Below are 22,473 nucleotides of genomic sequence, written 5' to 3' on the forward strand. Positions count from 1 at the left end.
AGCACTTCTTACCTCAATTTTGATATAGCAAGTTAACACAAGCATCGAGGTATAATTGAACCAAGATGACCTGAGTATTGCTTGCATAAAACAGACAAGAATTAATAATTTTTATGTAAAAATCCGAAATGTCTTTGATGATGCATTATTGATCACGTCCTACAAAAATTTTGCACAATACAAATGGTTAACTAACAGACAAAGAAAAGATCATCCTCCTTCCTTGCTCCTCTAGTTCAAGACATCCTTGTGAAGTTCTGATACTTAATGTAAAGTACAGATGCCAATAGCTAACAAGATGAGAGGGGGGGGGGGGTGAATCATACAAACTTAATCTTCCATAAAAACAACAGATTCAACCTCGGTAACTTATACTTCAGCAATATAACCAAAACTGCTAAACATGCAAACTCATAAGCATATAATCATCATAACAATCATAACACCAGATTTAACATGGAAACCCAAATAGGGAAAAACCACTGTGGGATTTCGGACCCACTAAGAAACATACTCTTCTAGAGTATGCTCGGTTAAAAGCAAATCCTGTTAAAGATTACAAACACATTGCTAGATGTGACCCGGTTAAGGGATTTCCCTCAGATCTGTTAGGATCTTCACTTTGTTAGAAGTGACCTTGTCAAAGGATTTCAAACACTCATTTAGAATGTTACCTTGCTAGAGGGTTTACATATAAGACTATTAAGTCCACTCAGTTAAGAGATTTTTTGTCACTTACAAAATAACGGTAATAAAAATCTATCTACAACTTCACATCTAAAAATGCTAAAGCACATTCTTATTTGCTCAAAACAATCTAGTCATAGGACTTATCTTGTCCCTTTGTTAGGCTCTCTACTTTGTTATTCAAACAGGTCTTCAAGCTTCTGTGCTCGGTAATCACTATGTAGCATCCCTATGCATACACTTGCCCACATCCATTGTTTATCAACAATTCCTTATTTATAAACAATTGTTAACCGCTTAATCTCTTTGATCACATTTTCCATGATCAATCTTAGCCATCAAATCTTCAAACTTGACCAGGTTCAATGTATCCTTTTGATCTAAAAATGTTTTACCTTGTCTTAGGACTTGCAGTCCTTTCCTGGAACTTGCACAAGGTTAATGCGGTTCAATCTGAATTGTAGATCTTCCTGCCGATTTTCCTTTGCCATAGATCCTTAACAAACTTCATGCACGGCATACCAATCATTTATACATCTCCAGCTAATCAGTGTCCTTCATTAAATAATACTTTTATCCATCCAATGCGCACAGTCATAACTCAGTTGCAACTCGGTAAATACTAAACTTTACTCGGTAGACATTCCACCTTCATTAACCGATATCGATAACCTTAGGGTTTACCGACTAGGTTCCTTAGGGTTTACCGACTAGGTTATTTGCTCGGTGACATAGTATAGTATTAACCTTACAATCAACAACATATGTAGGACATCAAAACAATCTAAACATCATGATCTCATCATTGTCTAACTCGGTAATAGTTGCCCATTGAATAACTTATTTCTCCCCTTATTCATCACATTCTTTCTGTGTCTTTTACCAACATCTTAATTCTCTTCAAATCAATCTTCTCAAGATATGGCAACATCATACTGAATCAAATAATCAATCTCTTGACATCAATGACAAAATAATGTTATAAAGATAGTTATCATCCTTCTTCAGTTATATCAATAATCTTCAACAACCTTCTCAATATCCTTACTGAATATCAACAATCTCTTGATATTGAAATGCCAACAAACTTTCTTATTGTAATGCCAACACCTTGAGTTACTGGAGAGGCATGATTTCAAAAATCAAATACAACAATTGAACATTCTTGCTAAAGTGTTTTAATCATGATTCAAAAGATATCATCCATTGATATTTGTTTGTGTTATGTCTAGTTTGATTTGGATATTTGTGCTCAATGTTCATCATTGGATTTTAAGATTTCTCGTTTTACAATTGTTGTCTCACTGTTGTTTCTCTGTTGTGTTTAAGCTCAAGTGTGGAATGCCCCTAGCTAGGTTCAGGATTTTGCCCTCAATCTAGAAACAAACTTTATTATGGATATATATACAATGATCCAAGCCATGGTGAGAATTTATCTATGATGGGCTTGTGTATGTACAAAAGGCTTTATTATGGATATATATAATGGCGGCAGATGGATGCAAGAGAAAAGATACATGAACTAATAGATGGAAGAGACAATTGACAAATAGCGATTGTTTCTAGGTTTTCACTACCTATTTTTATTGCACTTTTTCTTATATTTGAATTTTTAGTTTTTTTTTTGTCTTTTCAGACATAAAAATTCTTCAAATGCATAGTATTGTGGGTTCTTCAAACCAGTCACCTTCTGGTGTTGATAATTTATATGTGTCACCCATATGCAGCTACCACGACAAAAGGACCTAATCAGTTTGGCTCAAATTTCCCCTTTTTTTTCTCACAATCATGTTGGTTTGGTGGGTTTTCTCTTAGTACTAGATCTCCCACTTGAAACAGCCTGCGCTTGACTTTGTGATTGTAACTCCTTTCCATCCTTTGCTAATATGCTCTTAGATGATTAGAAGCATTCTAGCGATTCTCTTGTAACAACTCCAATTCCTGCATTCTGGATACTCGTCGTTCCTCATCTAAAATGAGCCCTTTGAGTGACACCCGTAAAGAAGGTATATCTACTTCAATTGGTAAGATTTCTTCAAATCCATACACAATGCAATATGGTGTTGCCCCAGTGGGTGTATAGATACTAGTACGATAAGCCCACAAAGCAGGATTCGGCTGAACATGCCAGTCTCTACCAGCTTCATTAATTGTCTTCTTTAGAATCTTCATGATAGTTTTATTAGATGCTTTGACCTAACCATTCCCTGGAGGATAATATGGCATGGAAAATCTATGTTGGATCTGAAATTTTTCACAAAGTTCTTGGACATCTTGATTTTTGAACGGTAGCCCGTTATCAATGATGATGGAGCTAGGAATGCCATAGCGATAAATAATGTAGTTTAGGATAAACGAAGCAATTTGTTTCCCTATGACCATTGTGAGAAGAACCACTTCAATCCATTTGTAAAATATTTTGTGGCTATCAGGATGAACTTGTGACTGTTGGAAGAAGAAGGATGATTTTTTCCCACAAGATCAAGATTGGGAAAAAGGCCACGAACCCGCCAAAGGATGCAGCTCTTGGGTTGGTGCATGTATGAGATTGCCATGAATTTGGAATTGCTTACATTTCTTAGCATACTAAAAAGAATCTTTTTCCACAGTTGGCCAATAATAGCCCAATCGTATGAGTTTCTTAGCAACAATAAGACCACTTGAATGAGTGTCGCAAATACCTTCATGGACTTCATTTAAAGCCTTCTCAAATTCTCCACGTTCAAGGCACCTGAGGAGAGCACCATCCAAACATTGTCGATAAAGTGTGTGAACGATAATGGTGTAACAAGCAGATTGATGAATGAAATTTCATTTTTGATTCCTTGATAAGTTAGGAAGAAGAGTATTATCTTTCAAGTAAGTGTAAATTTGACCATAGCGAGAGGAATCAAGTTCAACAAGATGACAAATGGTTTGGGTATCAGGAGAGTCATAAGTTGGATAAAACAGTTCTTCCACTAGGAATTCGTAGCGATCTTGATTTTCTTGTGTCTGTAGGAGAGAAGAAATCATAGCCATGGCATCTGCTGCATTTTTGTCAGTCCTCAAAATTTGTGTAAAAGTGATTTCAACAAAATACATTTTGAAGTTATCAACCAGTTTTTTTGTAAGGCATCAATTCATCATCCTTTGTTTGGTATCCATCATTAATCTGATTAATTATCAACTGAGAATCTCCACAAACATGTAGCTTCGTGATGTTCCATTCTATGGCCATTTTGATTCTTGTGACTAATGCCTCATATTCTATCATATTGTTGGTGCAAGGAAAGCTCCATCTGTATGAATTCGGAATGGTGTGACCTTGAGGTGTGATGAATAGGAAGCCTGCTCCCGATCCATGTTGTGTATAAGAGTAGTCAAAATATAACTTCCAAGTTTGTTTAGTAACTGTAGACATATAAATCTGACCACCTAGTTAAACAAATATTTAATATTTAATTAAACCACATCCCCCTATTAATTAAATTTTATTGAATTAATTTCTCCATCTTTCATCTATTTGATTAAATGAATTATTCAATTTATTTAATTAAAGTCATTTAACCACTTTCTAGCCTTTAATTAAATAAATCACTTTATTTAATTAAATCCCCTTTCACCATTTTAATTAAATTTACATTTAATTAAAATCATCCTAGCATATAAATAAATCAAATTTATTTATAATCCCCCCACTTGCATTTTCCTACAAATGCAAGTTGCAACTATTTTAGTTGAAATAAGACATTTTTATTTTAATTAAAATCCTATATCTCCCACTTGCACCTTCCTACATTTCCCACTTGCCTCATAACATTCTTCTAGAACCTCTCTAATACCACTTAGTTAGCCTTAATTCTTCCAATCATATCACATCCCTAAAATTGGGGAAGTCACTTCTCAAATTTGGAAGAAAGTCTTCTAAATGCATTAAAGACTTTATTTCTTCAACAAGTTAATTTGTTGAATTCCCCAAATTTGTAAGGCTCTTACAAATTTCTCCCCAAAGTCTTCCTAACCATTAATGGTTAATCCAACCTTCCCTCATGGTTAGAGACTTTCTCTAACTTAACCCTCATCTAACCCAGTGGTCTCATTAAGCACTCATGGCTTTGACCCTAGTTATCACATTTAACCCTTGCACAAGAGTTTACCCCTTGGGTAAAAGCTTTATCCAATGGATAACCCTAACCTAACCCTCACTCAACATCCTAAGGCGACCTTCATGTCTTCTCAGGCATTTAATGCCTCTTGCATCTCCTCTCAAGCCACCCCTTGTTGACAATTGTCACCATTTCATTAGTGAAAATTGTAAACATGGATTGAGTAAATTTCAATCCTAGCCTTTGTTAAGATTATTGAATCTTAACCATCCATTTCCCTATTTCCTCTATAAATAGAGCTCACTTTCTCCATTCTCCATATCCAAGTTTTATGCATCTACACTATAGTCTAATTATATCAAGCATTTTAGCCTCTCTTTGTTAGAATAACATTTTAGCATTTAGAAGCATTTCATATCATAGTATATCCATGTCAGTATATCATGATAGTATAGTTTGTCAATATCTTTATCATATCATTATCTTCATCCTAGTTTAAGCATCATAACTTGAACGTATCATATAGATCTTAGATTGCATTCATGCATATAGATCACAATATCACTCGTTCTTGGAGTTGTCATTCCTAAAGTCATTTGCTCAATGATCTGAGAGCAAAACATTGATTTTAGGGATCCTTTGAGATGGAGAACAATGAGACACATCTTGAGAAGTTAACTTGTTTGAACTAGTTTAGTTAATCTTTGTACTCAAAAGTTTCATTGGTATGTTGGTCCTTTTGATCTCAATGTTAATATTTTGATCACCATAAATCTTGCATACATTTTTGTTGCCCACCATGGGGCCCATCCCCAAATCTAATATCATTTTTTTTGAAGGTTGAACACAAATATCACGTCAAAACATTAGAATAACGCATCTGCAAGTTTTTGTAGCACATCCACAGCTTATGTTAGCGCATTTAACTCACTATTTAACGCGTAGAAGGCATAACTTAGCGCATCTGCACCTCACATTAGCGCTTAGTTCTCTCTGATATTTTAGCACGTAGGAACACCAGTCTAGCACATCCAGGTCTCAAAGTAGCGTATATGCTCTATCTTTTAGCACATAAACATTATTCTTTAGCGCATTTGTTTCATAGTTTAACGCATAAAGCTGGTAGAGAGCAAAAAATTTGTAATAGAATCAAAATTTAGGCAGCCCACCATCACATTTTGATTTTGGCTAACTGATTTGGTTGTAGGTTTTAATAGTTGTTTTGCTGGAGGAGTTAGATTAGTTTTCTTTGCTTACTTTTAAAGTTAGTAAAAAGAACTCACCTTTCCTTTTCTTGCAAAAGTTTAAAATGAAACTCACCTTTCCTTTTAGGGCTTAAAATAAACTTCATGCTTTCCTTTGGTTCTCATTAAAACAAACCCCACATTTCATTTGGAAGCTTAAAAAGAACCTTCACATTGCTATTTCAAAAGCTTTCAAAGTTGCAAATCGTTGTTGATTCATTTGGCTAATTTACTTTGGTTGACCAAGATCTCATTTGTTCAAAGTTTTTTCTATCTTCACACATTGCTATCTTGGGGTAAAAAGAACCACATGTCTTTCGAAGCAACATCTCCAAGGTAACTTTTAGAAAACAATTGTGATATTGGATAAAAAGAAAGTGTGTATTCCTTATTTCAAAGGTGTTAGGTATATGCTCTCCCCTTAATTGGGTGATCAAAAATCCAAACACACCATTTTCAAGCTTTCTTTCAATTTAGGAAATAAGATACATCCTTTAGTAGGTCTGCCTCTCGAGAAGCCCATAAGGCTGGTGAGAGAGAAACAACCTAAGTGGGGAATGACTTTTAGCCAAGTATTCCAACCCACTATAATCAAATGTGGAGGCTGATGGAAATCCCCTCCAACAGTTCTGCTTAGCGATTAGTCTTCCCTCACTATCTTTAAGATATGTAAAGCATTTGTTCTAAAGATTGGGAAGCCTCCCGAGGGAGTTTATCACTGAAGACTGAACAGAAGCCTGATTACGAACTCTAGAACTAGAAGCCTCAACGTGTCATTTTACCAAATATTTGTAATATCATAGTGCAAGGGTGGGGGAAAATCCTCCCCCAAGACACTCACCATATATCTCCCAGGATAATGATTCAATTAAGGAGCAATCCTCTTTGAGTTAATTTTCAGACAAAGGCAAAAAAAATGGGTGCCCTCTAGGGGGTGACAAGGTTGTTTGAGTTGATGGAGTATCAAGTGTGGGCTATTGATATTTTAAATGACCCTTGAGAATAGAGAGGTCTATCTTATGTGTATTTCTTGTGTAAACCCGTGAAAACAAACAAGGATTTGAAAATATCATATTGAACATACACTATCTGTTTAGCATAGACAAACCGTTTTGTTTCTGTCTATTGTGTTTTCAAATCATCTTTTAGAGGATCATCCATAAAAAGTCACAAAGATCATTTTAAATTTTACAAGATCATCAAACTGAGAAAATCAAGGTAGTTTAGCGCATTAGGAAACCATAATAGCACATTTCAACTTCAGTGTAGTGCATATTCATCATTCAATAGCACATATCAACCAAACATTAGCGCTTAAGCAGATCAAATAAGCGCATAGCCAAAAACAACATTTGCACTAACAGACAAACACCAGATATCACTTTCCAAGGTCAGAATAGCACATTTCAATATCAGTGTAGCGCATATTCATCATTCAATAGCGCATACCAACCAATCTTTAGCTCTTAAGCAGACCAAACTAGCGCATTGCAAAAACAACATGTTCATTATCAAACGACACTAAATAGCACATTCCAGGGGTAGCATAGCGCATTTGACCAACTTTTTAGCGCTCTGGAGTCATAATTTAGCACATAACCAAAATTGTCCAAAAACTGAGAGCAATTTATCAACTTTTTGAAAATTTCATCACTAGTTTCAAATACCCTTTTGAGTCTTTTGTCAACTACAACGCAAACAGAAGAAATTGTATCAACATAATATCAATTAGTAATCACAAGTTTCAGGTCAACCCATTCCGAACATCAAATACCAAGTTAGCTTTCTGAAGTTGGTCAAATCTGTTTAGTTTCCAATATCGAGAAGCTTTTATCATATCATTTGTCGTACTTGGTCATATCAATAGAGGCATATTGAACCCTCTATTCGACTGAGTGGACTTAGAAATCAAAACAAAGTATTCATCCAACCATTCTCTCGATTGAAACTTTGATCACTCGCATGAACATCCTTCAACATATAAAAAAGAAACATCCTTGTCTGAAAACTCGTTTGAAAAGGAGACAACCTAGTCCTAGGGAGCTTATCAAGAGGAGAAAGTTTATCTACATTAACCATCAACTTTTTGTATCACATCGTATCTTTTTACGTCACATGCAATTATATCTTCAATCAACATCTCAACAAAGGGGGAAAGATCAATCCCACCTTCTTTCCAAAAATTTGCATCACTTACAACGAAGCTCGACCTGAATCACCAACTCCACCAAGAGAGGAAAAAATATCAACCCCGCTAAGAGAAGAAGAATTCACTTATTTAAAAGTATATTAGTGCTTGTTGTCACTCGATCTCAGAAAAATAAAGAAGGGGATCCACAATCAAGCATGAGTCGTAGGGATCCCAATCCTTTCTATGAATACACGAATATGGGGAAAGAGGAGATCATCGAGGATCTCATCCTACAATGCCAACAAAGTGCCACCTTCCAAAAGCTCATGGAAAGGCTTATAGAATCAGACAAACAAAAATACCTCCTCATGCTAAATAGTAAAGAAGTCAAGATTCTCAAGGATTTTGACATGGAGAATTCAAGGAATGCTAATGAAAGAATCCCAAGAACAAGGGCAATGACCTACACATTCAATACTCATAATCAAGAGCACTTGGAAGGAGATGACACCCATGATCAAGACAACACCCGCGACCGAGACAATACCCGTAATCATGACAACATTAGTGAACAAGGGGATGCCCATCATCAAAGGTTCAACGAAGAAAATTTTCCCTTAGCCAACATCACACAACAACTTCAAGCACTCCAATGACAGATGCAGGATATGCAACAAGGGTCCACGACAAGGTACTCTTTGGAGGACATTTGTCCTTATCCTTCTGATAGAAGATTAAACATGGTGCCCTTCCCACCAAACTCAGATATACCAAAGTATGACAAATACAATGGTAAGAGTGATCCCCGTGATCACGTTAGGGAATTTTGCATTATGAGCTTGGAGTTTTCCCATAATGACACTTACATGATGAGGCTATTCCCAAGAAATTTGGGAGGACAAACAATGTAGTGGCTTTCAAAACTCACACCTCCTATCAGGTCATTTGATGAGTTAGTGAAAAAATTCATTTCACAATACTCCTATAATATCCTTTGTTAATAGAGAATATAATGGTCCTACTATTTGACTAAAGTCCTTGATAAATCTCCTATAGTACCATGCATGGCCTAAAAAACTTCTTACATCCTTTTGTTCTACAGGGGCAGGAAGAGCAAGTATTACTTCAATTTTAGCCGGATCTACTTGAATACCTGATTGAGAAATTCAATGCCCCAACACTATTCCTTCTTGCATCATCATAAAACATTTTTCACTGTTTAGGGATAAATTGTGATCTTCACACCACTGCAAAACTTTGGTCAGATTTTGTAATGCCTCCTTAAAGGTAGCCCCATAAGTAGTAAAATCATCCATGTAAATTTTCATACAATCATGGGATATATTTAAAAATATACTAAGGATAGCCCTTTGAAAGGTTGCAGGAGCATTAAATAAACCAAAAGGGAGAACTGAATAGGCATATGTGCCCCAGGGGCAGGTAAAGGTGGTTTTATCTTGATCTTCCAGAGCTATTTTGATCTGATTATAACCACTAAACCCATCCAAAAATGAAAAGTATTGCTTACTTGATAGAGAATCTAACACTTGATCTCTGAATGGAAGTGGGAAGTGATCCTTTTTGGTACCAGTGTTGAGCTTCCTATAGTCCACACAAACTCTCCATTTCCCTCCTTTCTTTGGAACTATAACCAGAGGAGAAACCCATTGACTGTCTGAAATAGGGTAAATGAATCCTGTATTAAGCAACTTTTGTAGTTCTTCCTTAACTATTTCCCTTAAAACAGGAATAATCCTTCGTTGAGGCTGTCTAATTGGTTTACAATCTTCTCTTATATAAATCCTATGGGTACACAATGTAGGATTTAATCCCTTCATGTCATGATAATCCCATGTGAAGGCTTGTTGTTGGGCTTTGAGTAATTCTATTAATGACAATCTTTGATCTACTGCTAATTGACTATTGATATTTAGATTTCTTCTTGGGGAAACCTCTATTTGATTTACTGACTCAACATTAGATATTTTGGACAAACAAGAGGTTTGAATCTCCTGTGGTAGCAATGTGTGAAATATGTCTATGGCTGTAGGAGAATCTATGGAGCCTGCAAACAGAAGAAGAGTATGCAAAGAACTTACTGGTATACCCAATGATTGTTGAACTGCCCCATAATGATTTCTTATGATTTTAGAGATTATTGTATCATCCTCTTGAAGTGCTATGAATGGTTCCCTTGCTAACATCATTAGTTGTTGAACAAAATTAATTTCCTCTACTTCTTTTCCTATGTCTGGCCATACTACTTGCTCTTGATCAAGTTGTGGTTGTGCTGGAGAATAGAGTGCAAGTGTTTTAGTAGTAATACCATCTGAAATTGTCATATCCCTTGATCTGCAACCTATGTATGCATCAGTTGTTGCAAGCCAAGGTCTCCCCAAAATGATTGGATATCCACCCAATGTTGCCTTAGGAGAGAGGATTATAAAATCAGCTGGATATTCCCAAGAATCTAATGTGACAACAATATCTTCAACCATCCCTTCAGGTCGAACAATAGAGCTATCAGCAAGCTGCAGGACCGTTGAAGTTGATCTAAGACTAGTAAAGTTGAGTTGTTGCATGACATCCTTAGTCATCACATTTATAGTTGCTCCTAAGTATATCAAAGCATTTTTTATTTGAGTTCCATTAATAACTATCTTCACAACAGGGCTACCTGGGTCAGAATATTTAGGGACAACAATTTTTCCTAACATAATATCAGCCAATTGTCCTACTACATGCACTGTTTTTGGGTCCTTTTTCTTTCTCCTAGGTTTCTTCAAACATGCCTCCTTAATAGCTTTTCCATATATGGGAATGTCCTTAATAGCTTGAAACAGTGGGATCTTGACACATATATGTTTTAGCTGATCAATAAGATCAAAACCTATATCATCATGTTGCCTAGACACTTCTACCTGCAATCTTTGAGGAAACGGGGAAGTTCTTACATGTGTATCTGAAGTTTCAGACTGATAAACCTGCTCAGGGTTTCAGAGTTTATCAGGTGTGATTTCCTGAGCAATCTCCTCATATGGTAATTCTGTTATGACTGGAGGAGATGGAGTAGGCAGTGTTGTCCCTAACCGTAAGTGGATATCACTTATATTGAGAGAGTATGCAGGATAATTATTAGGATCAAATGAAAAAACTTGTTGTTGTTGTTGGGGTTTGTTATTTGGATTTGGCACAGGCAGAGTTGGCAATTGGGTTGGCTTGGACGGAGTGGCATTGGGAGATGGTGGCATTAAAGCTGATTGTTGGGACTGTTGTTGTGGCTGTAGGAAACCTGATGATTGGTTTGCCCATTGTTGTCCTCCCCTCCATTACGGTGATTGTTGCCAGTTACCTTGAGGAGGAGACCAATTCCCTTGTGACTGCTACCATTGAGATGAAGTGTAAAGCGGAAAATCGCGATCGAACCCTAGTTGTTCTCCCCTCTTCCCACTCCGAGGAGAGAGAAGGGAGGTTCGCTAGGATTCGATGGTTTTCACTTAGGGGAGAGACTTTACATTCAAAAGAGGGGTTGAAACCCACAAGATCCAATCCCACGCAATGCAAGATTGGATGCTAAATGTGTTTCAAGGGTTAAGACAGCAAGGCTACCCTCTTTTGTAAAGAATGTTGATAGGAGAATTAAGCTAAGCATGCATAGAAAGTGACAAAGATTCGCTTACAAACTGAGATAGGAATACAGTATGAAGCTGCGGACCTGGAATTAGCAGTAAAATGTCGATACGGCGCTGTCCTGCGAATTTGAGCAAAAGTTGTCGGGACGATGGCGCCCGGCGCCACGGTCCTCCGAAAAATCCGCGAAACGAAGGGGGATCTATTCGTCTCTACACAAGGATTCCAGATCTTCAATTTCAGCCGCGTACCTGCAACCTACACACAGAAAAGCGAAGATGATTGGGGGGTTAGGGATTAGGGGTTTGCCTTTAGGTCAAACCTTGGTTTTGGAATTAACCAAGAAATGAGCAAGAGCTGTAAATGTAAATGACTGTAAAACAAGTACTAATACCTTGTTCTAAGGATGTTTGTATCCTTATGTGCGGAGGTTTAGATGTTGTATGTTGTATGTTGTATGTAGCATGTAGTATGTGATCTCCTCTTCAATGGTTGAATCCTTGTCTTGAATGCAACACTTAGCCTTGAATGGAGACTTGAAATGATCAATTGTTTGAAGGAATGCTTGAATGCTTGAATGCTTGAGTATAATTTCCACGCTTGTACACATATGTCCTTCTCATCCCAAATGAGAGAGAAAAATGTAGTTTATATACTTGTCATTTAGGGCTGATAGACTGATTTTCCCGACCTTAGGCCAACCAGGAAAGTTAATTTCCAAATTGCAAACAAAAAGACCCGAGACCCCTTAGGAGACCGGGCCCAAAATAGGACCCAGGGACCAGGGCGCTGGGCGCCCTGGTCCTGGGGACCAGGGCACTGGGCGCCCTGGTCCTGGGGACCAGGGCGCTGGGCGCTCTGGTCCCACCTCTCGGGACAGCAGGGTGCAAGGAGGTTCAGGCCAGGGTGCTTGAAAAATACAGTTTTCAGTGTCGTGAGCAAGTTTCGGGGTCTCCATTCAGGTTGCGTGTTGCGTCGCCATCGTGAAGACCGAAATGCAGTCGAAATTGCAAGTGTCACAATTTTAGGATGCTACATGAAGGAATCTGACAATTAGGCCAAGGATTTTGAGAGTTATTCCAAGACTGAGGAGTATCATTTACAAAATTTTGGGAATATGGATGTTACCACTGATTGTTTTGTGCATTGAAGTTCATATAAGGATTAGAAAACAACAATGGATCTTGTGGCATACCTTGTCTTGGAGGCCAAGGCCTTCATTGTGCAACATAAAAGAGTTGTTCATCATCTCCATAGACAGGCTTGGAATCTGGGGAACTCTACTGGCTATCAATTTTGGCTAGCAGTTTACATCTACAGTCCTTCTTCTTTTGTCGATAGTGAGGACAAAATTCAGCAAGCATAGCCTTTGCTTCCTCATACTTCTTCCTTGCTTGAAGTGTATCAAGTTGAGTAGCCATATTATTAATTATATCCTCTTTAAAGTCCTTTATTAGATGAGTTGTTTCCATTCTTGAAACTTTTGTAGATGACTTTGCAATTGAAGAACCAGGCCTATAGTGTCTTCCCCTCTTGGTTGCAACTCTGGAGTACTTTTGATAGATTTGTCTGATATCATCCCATTGAACTTGAGTAATATCTCCTCCTCCCATTAGATATAAGGAGTCAACACAATCTTCATTGATTCCCCTTAGAAAGATCAACTTCATAAAATATTCACTCAGAGTGCTATGTTTGGATTTCCTGACACTAAATAAAAACCTCTCCTAATAGTCTTCCAGGATTTCATCTTCTTTTTGTTTCATCCTGAAGATATCATCACCATGTCGATCCATTCCCCTGCAATAGTCTTTATACTGGAATGGCAACTAGGTAATAAAACACAATTCAAAGATTGAATATCCTTGAATAGCTAGCTTTCTTGTAGCAAAGGCTCATTTACTTATCAACCAGGGACGTAAACTTAAAATGGGCCAGCACTGTATGTGCACCAAGTTCATATTATTTATTACTGTAGGAAAGGAAATTATTTTAAAGTAAACACACAAAATCTCAATGAACTAATACTTAATCTTACAACTAGAAATTACTTTAAACAACTACTGCTAAATGATAAAGTTCTGGCAAGCAACATGAACTACTCTGTTGTTGTGGCTGCAGGAACAGACAATTGTTGAAACAACTATTACTGAAGAATGAAAACTAATAGGAACACACAAAGGATTACTCACCAAGTGGGCCCCCTTGAGTGAGTATCTCGAGAACTTTCAGATTACAATTGTTAAGTGTTCAAAATCACATTGATCTCTTTATTTCATCTTGACTGTGAAAAATATATAAAATACTAGAAGACTACGTATTACAAATATTATGGTCATTCTCTACTATCCCCGAGAGGAGAGAGATACCTTTTATTTATAAGAAAACTTACAAAAAACTCCTAACTGATCGACCACATTCCTATAGAATAAGCGAGCAGGATTTATTAACAAAAGAAGAAGAAGTCAACGCAAGAAAACAAAACAACATTTGTCCTGCAGCTAAGAAAATATAGCATGACTTGCTTGCTGGATCTAAGCTCCACTAAGAACAATTATAAATGTTTCATAAATCATTTTGCTGAAGAACTAGTCAAGTGGCTTCGATCATTGCTGCTTTTCTCTGACTGGGTCTGCATTGCGGCTATATACTTGGTGCTTCTTTAAACCGCCACTTAGTCTTTACTTCTCCTTTGTCGACCCTGCATCATGATATTAATGTGCACAACAAACATGTGTATATACTAATGCTAACATGATATAATGTAAACCATACTTAAAATTGATTTTAGATATTTACATAGATAAATCATTTAAAACCATTATATGACATCCTTAAGTATAAGTCAAATCATTTTCAAAAACACTTCAAAGGTATCAACTTGGGAGAGTATCATGATCCAAATGTCATCTAATCACAAGACCTAGGTTGGAGTATTATAGCAAAAATCTATCAAAATAGAGCCATTATTTAGGCTCATCAGTGGGACATTTAAATGTGCCTCACAATTTGCCATTTTTAGAGCATGATGATGTCTCTCTTAATCATCCACATAATACCCCACTTTGTATCAAAGTCCTAGTCTACAAACATTAAGTGAAAATAGTACTAATAGATGGAGGAGTCGGTCTAAATATTTGCACTCTAAAACTTATCTATGCATTGGGTTTCTCAAAAACAACCATTGATCCTAAGAAAATGATAACAATCAAGGCATATGATGATGAGGAAATATCATCAAAAGGGCTCGTGGTATTACCCATTCAAGTAGGGCCAATTTGGAAAGATACTCTATGTCAAGTCTTGGACATGGACTTGTCTTATAACATACTTTTGGGTCGACCTTGGATCCATAAAATGCAGGCGATGCCATCCACATATCATCAGTGCCTTAAATTTCCATACGATGAACAAGAAATTACTATCACAACAAAAACTAAGCCTTTCCAATATTGCAATAATCTCAAAGAAGTTCAAAATATTCTTGTACCCCATAATAGAGAAGCTCTCACTTCCACATCATCAAACAACAAGGATCAACTCAAAACTCTATCCATAGGTTTTGAGAAAAGTATGATGTTGAAAGACAAGGGCATGGGGGAATACTCTTTTGAATCCCTATGTCTGTCAAAGTTGTTGATTTCACCAAGGTCTCATGGACAACGATCAAATTCCGAACAACAATCTTCACAACCTATCAAAAATTTTGATGGTATGTTCATTCAAGAAAGAACACTAACAGATGAAACAAAAGACAAAGATGTTTTGAATTGGCTCTATAAGGATGAAGAAGAAATAAGAGCATCAGCTATTAACATCACTATTCCCATAAAATAGTATGGCAAGGGATTTAAAATCATACAACAGATGGGATATCAGGGAACAGGTCCGCTTGGCAAGCATTAAGAAGGCATCATAGAACTAATTCAACCCCATTCACAACTTACCAAAGATAAATCTGGACTTGGGTATGACCATCATATTCAACCTATACAAAAACGAGATCATCATCAAAACCCCCGATGGAAAAGACATGTCACACACAAAGAGGAATCATGACAAGAAGTGATACATTAAGAAACTGCAAAGATAAGAAAAAAACAAAAAGATGAAGAATATGAGAAGAAACAAGAGAAACTTGCTATTGAAAGAGAGGAAGCTTCTTATAAAAAGATACATCACATGCAAGCAATAACAAAACCTAATCAAGCCAGTACAAAATCAATCACAAAGAGAACAGTTAGAACACAAAGAGAAGATGAATATGAACCACAAGAAGAAGAACTTTCCATTCAACAAGAGGAGTCTATTTATGAACAAATCCAAAGAGTACAAGCAAGTACAAAACCTTAATCAACACAAGCCACACAACTTGTATCAATTATCATCGAACTCTTCTCGCCTTACAATATTCCTGTCAGATATAGTGGTATAGCCTTAGAAAGTGATTCCGAGACAGACTCAAATGAATATGAATGGGATACTTGCTCTGATGTCACTGAGGACATTGAGGTAGATACAATCCATACATATACACCCATACCCTATGATGGACAAGATTTGGGGGCTAGACTAGTTGAAGTTGGATCACAACATATCAATGATTCTGGTGAGGACGATTAGGTTTCAAGCGAAATAGATTCTGAAGAGGGTATCATCATAGACTTTGGCCTAACTAACGCCAATATTGACAATATATCCATCATGACCCTCGATGCTATAGACCTTAACCCACCAGACGATCCCTTACCCCTCATACATCCTAAACTCATAGACTAGGAATAGCCTAAACAACTTAGCATACCTATCTTCCTAGATGATGAAACTATTGTCCAATACCTTTGTTCCATAAACCCAGAAACATGTTCCACCAGTGACACTCATAACGAAGTTCTCAATTAGGAGAGTACCAAGTCTCTTAGTCGCAAAAACAAAATAAAAAATCGATCTGATGGTGAAAACCATTTAATGGCAATATTAGATCATAAAAAAGTAAAAACAAAGGACGTATTTGATGGTGAAAACCTCTTTGAGGCACCTAAAGATGAGAGACTTGACACTCTTCCTGAACATTATCAGGAGAGATCACCAATTTTGATTGAACCAACTTAATCAATCAATATCAACACTGAAGCAGCAGCACGAACCATACACCTGGCAGAATCACTAACAGAACAAGAAAGGCCTGATTTCATCAAATTCTTCAAAGAAAAGAAAATCAATTTTGCTTAGTCTTATGTAGATATGCCAATCTGGATTTGATCATGCATCACTTCTCTATAGCTACTGGAGCTAAACCTGTCAAACAAAAACTGAGAAAGATGAACCCACATGTCGCCATATTGGTTAAAGCAGAGCTGAAGAAGTTACTCGATGTAGGATTCATCTGACCCATCGATTATGCTTAATGGATCTCTAACATTGTGTTGGTATTTAAACCAAATAAAAGCATAAGAATTTGTATAGACTTCAGGGATCTCAACAAGGATTGTCCGAAGGATGACTTTCCTTTACCCAACATCGACACAATTGTAGATCTAACAATAGGACATGTTATTTTATCCCTCATGGATGGTTTCTTTGGCTACAATAAAATCAAAATAGCACCAGAGGACCAAGATAAAACAACATTTACTTTTCCATGGGGTACTTATTGTTGGAATGTAATGCCTTTTGGCTTGAAGAATGCAGGAGCGACTTATCAAAGAGCAATGACCACAATATTTCATGACATGATGCACACATTCATGGAAGACTATGTAGATGGCTTATTGGCTAAATCATTCACAAGAGAAGGACATCTGGAGATTCTAGATAAAATCTTTCAAAGGTTGGAGAAATTCAATGTACGACTAAATCCTAAGAAATGTGTATTCGGTGTAACATCAAGTAAACTCTTGGGATACATAGTCTCAAAAAAAGGAATTGAGGTAGACCCCACAAAAGTACAAGCAATTATGGAGATGCCACTTCCTCTAAATATCAACCAATTAATATCTCTACAAGGACGGCTACAATCCATAAGAAGATTCATTTCTCAACTAGGCGACAAGTGTCTTCCATTCAATCATCTACTCCATAAGAATGTCCCTTTCAGGTGGGAAGATCAATGTGCAGAATCATTCCATCAACTCAAGCAATATCTGATGAATCCACTGATCTTGGTACTACCAATAGCCGACAAGCCACTCATTCTTTACATATCAGCCACGAAAGTGTCACTGGGGTCATTACTATTAGGATAACCGATGGACAACTGTTAGGGGGGTGAATCAATTGTCAATAGATTATGTGAATTAAAGCACTTAAAACCTTTTACTGGAATATAAGAAAATAGATACCGGAATAATTGATAAAGCATTAAAGCATAATTGAAAACCATAGAATCAATACCATGCAACCATAACACATAACACCATAATTTGTACGTGGAAAACCCGGTAAAGGGAAAAACCACAGTGGGAAACCCTACCCATAGTCAGATGATACTTTTACAAAAAGTATATGATTACAATAGGGGCTTGCACATGCAGGAAGGAACACTGCCTAGAGCGCGCTGCTCATCACAATGGAGTCTCACTAACTACAAAAGAGGTCAACCACCTCAAAATATTTGGACAACAATCCGGAAAGAAGAACTACCTGTGATAGCATCAAACATGCCAGATTACAGTTCCAGTTAAGCTCAATACCGGAGGTCTAAAACCTCTTACATAAACCCAACTCGATCACCTATGATCAACCAAATCCTCTACACAAATGATTATTACATTATTCGCTCCTTGCCTATGATCTACAATTAGATCTTACAAATATTTATACAAGCCCTGGACCTAAACAATTAGGTCGGCCACCCAAATGATAATTCAATAGATTCATTACATAATCCTGAAATAAAATCATAAAACATGTCGCCCTAAGGCCAAACAAACATCATCCAATCAATAACATCCCAGAAGCGCATTAGGAGGATCCATCAACACGTTTCATGAAACCGGTCCATAACCTAGATAGCACTGGACCTAAATTAGATCCACACATGCCAAAGTAATGGCACCAATCAGTTGAGGCACAAACACAATCACCGTCAGCATCCCGAATCCCTTCTAGAAGCCACAACAACACCACTTAGCATTACATCAAAGATCTTCAATAAAGCAATGTCGGTGAAACCCTTACCAGACCTACAAAGCAGGCTTACTAGAACATAAGATAGCATCCGATCATCAAGTCAATACCAATTGAGTAAAACATGCTTCAGAAGCATATGAACCATTCATACAAACTTATTCCATCATTCAAATCATACCAGTGACAATCTTCTGATAATCTTCCCAATCCAATCCTTCTACCGAAAGTCGGTAAACAACCATAACAGCTAGTGTTGACATCAATGCAACACATAATCAATTCCTTCATATTGCCAACAATTACTATCACAAGAAGATCCAACAGACAAAGAAAGGGCAATATACTACATCAACAGAACATTGAATGGATACAAGCTTAACTACACATTCATTAAAAAAGCTTGTTTGGTAGTGGTGTTTGCTTCTCAAAAGTTTCACCACTACATGCTAGCCCACACAATCAAATTGATAGAAAAGATTGATCCCTTGAAATATCTACTCAGCAAATCCGCCCTCACAGGAAGGTTAGCTAAATTGGTCATGATTCTAAGTGATTTTGACATTCACTACACAAACAGAAAGGCTATCAAAGGTCAAGCTATAGCTGATAAGCTAGTAGAGGCGCCCTTACAAGATAGTCATCCAATCCATATGGAATTTCTAGATATAGATGTTCTCACAATATCAACAAAAGCATGGACCTTGTACTTTGATGGATCATACACACAACATGGATCAGGTGTCGGTGTTCTATTTATTACTCTAGAAGGAAACACTATCCCTAAATTTTACAGAATAATTTTTCCTTGTACAAATAACATTGTTGAGTACGAAGCTCTAGTCACAGGCATCAAGATGGTCGCAGAATGGAAGATCACAGAATTGAAAGTCTTTGGAGACTCCCAACTGATCATTAATTAGGTTTATGATGACTACCAAACAAAGGACGACAAGTTGATGCCCTATAAATGCATGGTGGATGACTTCAAGAAAAATTTTGTGGATATCAAATTTGAGCAGATTCGAAGGGTGAACAACAAAGCTGCGAACGCCATGGAAACCATTGCCTCCCTCCTATAAATACCAAACAAACAAAATCGTTATGAATTCCTAGTGGAATAATTGTTTTCCCCTACCTACGACAATTTTGAATCCCAAGTCATATGCCACATAGTCGATTCCGACTCAACCCTCTATGGAAAGATCTACACCTACCTAAAAGACAATATCCTTCCACTAGACCTATCCCAAAACCAGAAACACAACTTTATTCATCAAGCAGCCCGTTATACCCTCACTGTTGACACACTTTATCACCGAGGTCTTGATGGTACTCTTCTTCGGTGTCTTGATCGTAATGAATATGAAACTGCCTTGCAGGAACTTCATGAAGGTATTTGTGGCACACATTCAAGTGGTCCTACTCTCGCTAAGAAACTTTTAAGGATGGGTTATTATTGGCCAACCATGGAGAAAGAATCATATCAGTTTGCCAGGAAAATGTCCAAAATGTCAAATTCATGGAAATCTTATACATGCACCAGCCCAGGAGCTGCAACCATTCACAACATCATGGCCATTTTGTCAATGGGGACTCGACCTAGTGGGCAAGATTCATCCTTCCTCATCAAATGGACATAATTTTATCATCGCGACCACTGAATATTTTACAAAGTGGATAGAGGTCATCCCATTGACTACTGTTAGCAATAAGAAAATATCCTCTTTTATCTGTAATTATCTCATTTGCTGGTATGGCATTCCTAGTTCTATTATCACAGATAATGGAAGACCTTTCAAGAATCAAGATGTGCAAGAACTATGCAAATGATTCCATACCCAACATCGTTTCTCCACACCATATTATCCACAAGGTAATGGCCAAGCAGAGGCCTCAAACAAAACAATCCTAAAAATCCTCAAGAAGACAGTGAATGATGCTGGTAAACATTGGCATGTCCAGCTTAATCTGGCACTTTGGGCATACAAAACAACTATTCGCACACCCACATGAGCTACACCATACTCATTGGTGTATGGATCAGAGGCTATCCTACCTATTAAGGTATAAATTCCATCACTTGGGGTATCATTGAAAGGCCTCATTCCAGATGAGGAGTATTGGGTAAACAAACTACAAGAATTGGAACTGCTAGATGAGCACCGACAATGTGCTTTTGATAATCTCAAAGCAATCAACAACGCATGTGCCAGAGTTATAATCACAAGGTAAAACCAAGAGAAATTTCAAATTGGTGACTTGGTATTAAAGGAAAATCCCCTCAATCAACAGGATTGGGAAAAGAAGGGCAAGTTTGAACCGAATTGGCTAGGTCCTTTTGTCATCATATCTGCTTATGGATCGGGGGCATATCAATTATCTACATCAGAAGGGGACTTGTTTGACAAATCTATCAACAATGTGCATTTCAAAAAGTTCTATATCTAAGTCATCCAATGCATGGATAAGAGAAAAAAATTAAAATTAAAAAAAAAATCAAGAAAAATACAAAAAAAAAACAATCAAAAAGTGCAATAAAAAAAAACAAGTAGTGAAAACCTGGCAACAGGCGCTATTTGTGATAGATCAGCTCTCCCATCTGTATGTACTCATATCATATCTTTTTGCACTAAGCCTATGGCCATCACAACTTTTGTCAGCACATAGCATAATCTTGGATATACTTAGCGTAGTCACTGTCCTTGATTATCTGAACAATTATCTGCATAAATCTCTCACCATGGCTTAGTGATCAATGTATATGTCCAAATAAAAGAAGTGTCCATAGCTGGGGGCAAAATCCTAATCTTAGTAAGGACATTCCTCTTTAGTTTTCATCAAACAGGCAAAACACATAAAAAACAAAGATCAAAGCATACCAAGGAGAAAAATGTCAAAACTAACCGTCAGACTTGAAATCAGAATCGGTGTCAGAATCCACACAAAACAAAACACGATGGATGATCTATTCTGAATCATGATTTGCTTACATTTAGCATGAAGTTTGACTATTTTGTATCTTGATTTTTAGATCTCCTGAGCACCTCAAGGATGCATTGAGATAGAGAAGCAACAAAGGAGTATAATATTTTCTTTGGTTTTCTATCTGTGAAGTGATCATGATGCAACTTTGTCTTGAGACATGATTGGAAACATATCATTGAAGACATTTCCCATTTTGCACATAAAAATGGTTAACTCTTATCTGTTTTACACAAACAACACTCGGGTCATCTTGGTTCAATTAGACCTCGACGCTTGTGTCATTTTGCAATATCAAAACTCATGTAAATTATACTCACATCATTATGATTCAAATATACCATTGATGTTTGTATTAACTTCCAACATTTCAAAAGCTCAATAATGAAAAAAAGAGCACAAACAAGTGGCTAAAAGGAATGACAACTAAACAATTAAAATGATCATTGGTGCATTTATTTGAATTCATACAATTAGTTGCATTCATCATCATTGTCATCATTATTATCATCACATCCTATGTATTTCATATAATCATCACATAAAAACATCAATCATCATTATATCAGCATTTTTTAGG

Source organism: Cryptomeria japonica, chromosome 5, assembly GCF_030272615.1.
Source record: "Cryptomeria japonica chromosome 5, Sugi_1.0, whole genome shotgun sequence".
In the NCBI taxonomy this organism is placed as follows: domain Eukaryota; kingdom Viridiplantae; phylum Streptophyta; class Pinopsida; order Cupressales; family Cupressaceae; genus Cryptomeria; species Cryptomeria japonica.